This window comes from Garra rufa, chromosome 8, assembly GCF_049309525.1.
Source record: "Garra rufa chromosome 8, GarRuf1.0, whole genome shotgun sequence".
In the NCBI taxonomy this organism is placed as follows: domain Eukaryota; kingdom Metazoa; phylum Chordata; class Actinopteri; order Cypriniformes; family Cyprinidae; genus Garra; species Garra rufa.
Genome location: NC_133368.1, coordinates 51,893,962 through 51,899,561, shown reverse-complemented (window position 1 = coordinate 51,899,561; position 5,600 = coordinate 51,893,962).

Genomic DNA, 5,600 nt, shown 5'->3' with positions numbered 1-5,600 from the left:
ACACACATACACACATACACATGCAAATACACACACACTCAAAACACACATATAAATACACACACACACACACACACACACACACACACACACACACACACACACTGGTTTACATGTTTTATGGGGACATTCCATAGGCGTAATGGTTTTTATACTGTACAAACCGTACTTTCTATGGCCCTACACCTACCCTACACCTAAACCTAGCCCTCACAGGAGATTGTCCACACTTTTACTTCCTCAAAAAAACTCATTGTGCATGATTTATAAGCCTGTTTCCTCATGGGGACCTGAGAAATGTCCCCACAAGGTCAAAATCTACTGGTATTCCTATCCTTGTGGGGACATTTGGTCACACACACACACACACACACACACACACACACACACACACATACAAATATACACACACATATATATTTACACACATACACACACACACACACACACACACACACACACACACACACACACACACACACATATATATTTACACACACACACACACACACACACACACAGATACACACACACACACACACACACACACACACACACACACACACACACACACACACACACAGACAGATACACATACAAATATACAAACACATATATATTTACACACACACACACACACACACACACACACACACACACACACACACACACACAGATACACATACAAATATACAAACACATATATATTTACACACACACACACACACACACACACACACACACACACACACACACACAGATACACATACAAATATACAAACACATATATATTTACACACACACACACACACACACACACACACACACACACACACACACACACACACACACACACAAACATAAATACACAAACACACACACACACACACACACACACACACACACACACACACACACACATATATGTAAATACACACACAGAGTTGTGTAAGTGAGCGCATAGGTGTGTGTTTAATTAGAGGTTGTGACCCGGTGTTGCTTTAATACTCGTCCTCCATTAGTCAGAGTCAATTATTCACACTCCTGAACACTGCTCTGCTTTAACCTGTCATATATGCTGAGCTTTCTGTGTCTCTCCGTTAAATATCTTACAGCTGTTCTTCTGTCAGAGTATGCCGCCACTGGCTTTCACAGCTGGGTTTAAACAATTAATATTCATTAAAATGATGGATTTAACAGCACTGACACCATCAGATGAGAACAAAACTCAAACTGAATTGATCTGAATAATGACTCTATTGTCTTCTGTAGAGCTGCTTTACAGCAGAAATTGAGTTTGTTTCATGACTGATGAATTCTGCAGCATTAACACTGTTGTTTTCCTGTATAAAGTGCTGTAGAAATAAATATGACTTATATACTCTGACTGCATGTACATGCAGGTGTGCTTTGATTATTTTAAAATATGCCGCATTTGTGACTCCGGTAAGTTCCCGCGTGATTCCTGCGCAAACGTCCGTGCTCCAGTTCCCACAAAATCCTGACTCTCCAACTTCCTCAACATCTCACCTTGAAAACGAGTCTTCCCGCTTTGATTTATAGCAGCGCAGGGAAGAGTTTCCATCTTCACCCCCCGGTTGTCACAGCCGTTCTATAATTGGACGAGCCGCGTGACCGACCTAGCCGGCGCTTTCGGGCGGCCATCTTGGGGAATTTTCCTACGTTTTCCCTCCTCTGCACCGCATCGGAGGCAAAAAGTAGGACGTCGTTCATGTTGTCATTAATTGCGCTTCCGTTTCTGGAAAAAAGAGAGAGGAGAGGTTGGGAGAAGAGCCTTCATTGTCCTCTAAGGGTAAAAGCAGAGAGAGAACGACGCTTTAGCGGCAAATCTTTCCTCAACAACCGTCACTGACCTCAAAGTGTCACCTGACCACATTTCATCCTCGCCGCCTCATTGTGTCACCATCTCTGCTTCAGAAACACTCTCAAAGATCAGCGGGAACCTTCTCACAACTTACACTAACGCTATGAGTTAGGAAAAACATTCTTAACAACCCTTACGAAAAAGAAGTTTATTCAAGTGTGCTATTAGTATACTTCTTTTAAATGAAAAAATAGGAAAGTATACTTTCAGTATACTTCTTAGAAATATACTTAAAATGACATTTAAGGATACTTGGCTTATACTTAAAGTCTAAATATATCTGAGCTCTACTTGTGCTCTGAGAATCTGTGTTTTCATTGTTATACTCTAGGGGCGCTATTGCACATCTTCTGAACAGAATTTCCGAAACACAAGTGAAGAAGAAACCGAAACAACAGATGCTTCCAGATGTAATCTAACACAATCATCAGACATAAAACAGCATCAAATCCATAGATATGGAAAACTGTTGTGGAATAAAATGTCCATCCATGAAGAGGTAATAATGACTGTCAAGCTTTGGGCTGTTGATCAACTACATCTACGTTTTGATTATCATCAAGTCTTTTTGTTCAAATTTTTATTTATGAAATTTAACAACATTAAGGTGTTTATAAAAAAGAAAGCATGAAGCTAGAATAAAATGTTTTTGTTTACAAGCAGATGCTGTTCTTTCTTTTGATGTTTTGTATGTTCAGATATTCATATAACAAAATATATACAAATAATACCTAAATAGGGAAATAGTAGTATACTTAAAGTATGATGTGAAGTACACTTAAAGAAAACTTACGAGTATACTTGCAGTATAAAACTACTAAACTAGTAGTTTACTGAGACTATACTTCAAAGTGTACTAAATATGTGTAAAAAAGTATTTAATTAGTAAACTATCAGTATAAGTTCACTTTTAGTATACTTGCAGTACAAACTGAAAACATAGATGTTATAGATCAAAGTTTACTACTGTCATACTTAAAAGCATACTTTTATATACTAGAAAGTGGGCCAATTTAGTCTCAAGGAGTATTGAAATAGTACACTTAAAAGTATACTACGAGTACACTGATATTTGTATACTTACTACACACTTAAAATATACTTGAACTTTACTTAAGTACACTTAATAAAGTACACTTCTTTTTGGTAAGGGAATGTTTATGGAACTTTCTTAGAACTTTATTAATGTTTGATATACGTTCTCGTAACAGTAAGAGAAAATGTTCCTCGAACAGCATTCTCAAAGCAACCGTATGATGTTATTTGTACTTGTTCTAAGAAACGTTAAGATAACGTTAAAATTACCACAACAAGAAAACTGGACATTTCAATGTTCCCCAATGTTTTCATAACCTAAATTTGTTACCTGTGTCCCATTCCTTAATCCACCTCAGGACTCCAGATTGGAGCTCCAGCTCTGCGTCAGATGGTTTGTGAGTTTCTGTAAGTCGTTCTCAGATCTCAAGGTGTTCGTGGAGGTTCCTGCATGCGAACACAGTTACAGACGTAGAGTCGGTTCCAGCGCTGTTCAATCTGCTCTGGGTCACTGCAGACCGTCTCTCCTGAGTACAGAAATCCAATTAGCTGCTGAAAACACATCATGTATTTCACGCTAATTACTCTGCTGTGTGTGACACAGTGTTTCTGTGAGATTCACTTCTGAACAGAAGCACATTTGTTCATTAAATCTGTATCATGTTCATGTAAGGTTTCATACTGCACTCCAGTCACAAACTCCAACTATAAAAAGCCATGAGAACATGTTCACAGTGACTTCACTATGATTATTCACAGGGTTTCTTTTGGCCATACACGAAAGGGTATTAAATTGGAAGAGGAAGTCAGGAATATCTGCTTCTGTACTATTTTTGTACAATAAAAACTGTTTTGCAATATAAATATCTAAATTTATGGGAGCGCATGGCCTCCTAAATCTATGAATAATCACAATAAACAAACATCTAGTTGAAAATCAAGTAGTGCTGAAGGTGATTGTCATGCAATGAAACAGTCAATCAGACAAAGTAATATAACCCATCTGAAATGTGTTTCTCTCAGTGAGCTTCATCCAGTCAGATTATAGAGCAACGGCTAAAAATGATTTATGATCAATTATTGTATGATCCAGTTCAGTTCTGTTCTCTTCACACAGCTCTTAATTTCCAGCGATATCGTCCACTTGTTTGCACAGATACTACTTGAACTGAACTGAGCTGAATCAATGATGAACTGACTTGTTTACTATTGTCTTATTGCATTATTGACACACTATTTTCCTATACAACACTGTAAAGCTGCTTTGACACAATTTGTATTGTTAAAAGCACTATATAAATGAAGGTGACTAGACTTGACAATGCTGTGCTGATATTGTGAGTCAGGTCATTCTCAAATTCTCTGGTTCAGATCTAGAAGTTGGATCAGTTTCCAAATTACCCAAACAATGAATGAAACATACTTACTTACTCTTTGCATTTTTTACATGACGTTACAAGATATTTAAATCTATGTGATAAACGAGTTAAGGCAAAAGTAATCTAAAAAATAATCTGAATATATACCCTACAATGTGTAATGTAATGGATTACGTTAGTGACTTCAATTTTTTGTCATGTAATCTGGAATCAGTAATCAATTTGTAAGAAGTCTACCCAGCTCTGTATACACACACACACACACACACACACACACACACACACACACACACACACACTGGTTTACATGTTTTAAGGGGACATTCCATAGGCGTAATGGTTTTTATACTGTACAAACCGTATTTTCTATCGCCCTACACCTAAACCTAGCCCTCACAGGAGATTGTGCAAACTTTTACTTCCTCAAAAAAACTCATTGTTCATGATTTATAAGCCTGTTTCCTCATGGGGACCTGAGAAATGTCCCCACAAGGTCAAAATTTACTGGTATTCCTATCCTTGTGGGGACATTTGGTCCCCACAACGTGATGAATACCAGGTACACACACACACACACACACACACACACACACACACAATATATAAGTATATATATACACATATGCTGTATATATGTATAAATATACACACACGTACACACGTACACACACACAATATATATATATATATATATATATATATATATATATATATATATACTCATATGCTGTATATATGTATATACACACATGAACACACACACAGTTCCAGAGTTTCCATCTCCTGACAGGCCTGGTTTTCACTCACCTGCCCTCTGAGCACTTCATCTCTTGTTCTTCTGCGTCTTGCTGAGCCTCTGCCTCTCTCTCGGAAACAGTTGTCATGGCAACCCATCGAGCAGAACTTTCTTCACGATGCCACTTTTAGAAACAAAGTTAGCAGAATTCCTTCAGGGTTCAGAGGAAGAGAGAAGATGGAGCTACAGGTAAAGCAAAATCACCTCAACGAGCTCCAATGAGGCCTGATGGAGAGAACACTGTGAATGAAACACGCTGACGATAGCATCGACTCTGGAGCCTCTGGGTGAGCAGACAGCTAACGGGGAACGTTCTCACAATGTCTTGAAATGTTCTTAAAGTAACCTTTATGGAACATTCTTATTGATATACGCTGTCATAAGGTTGGAAGAAAAAGATCAACACTTTCAAAACATGCTTATGATGTTATTTGTACTTGATGAACATTCTAAGAAACATATTTGCAACCATTAAATAATGTTATAATCATGATAAGAAAAATGC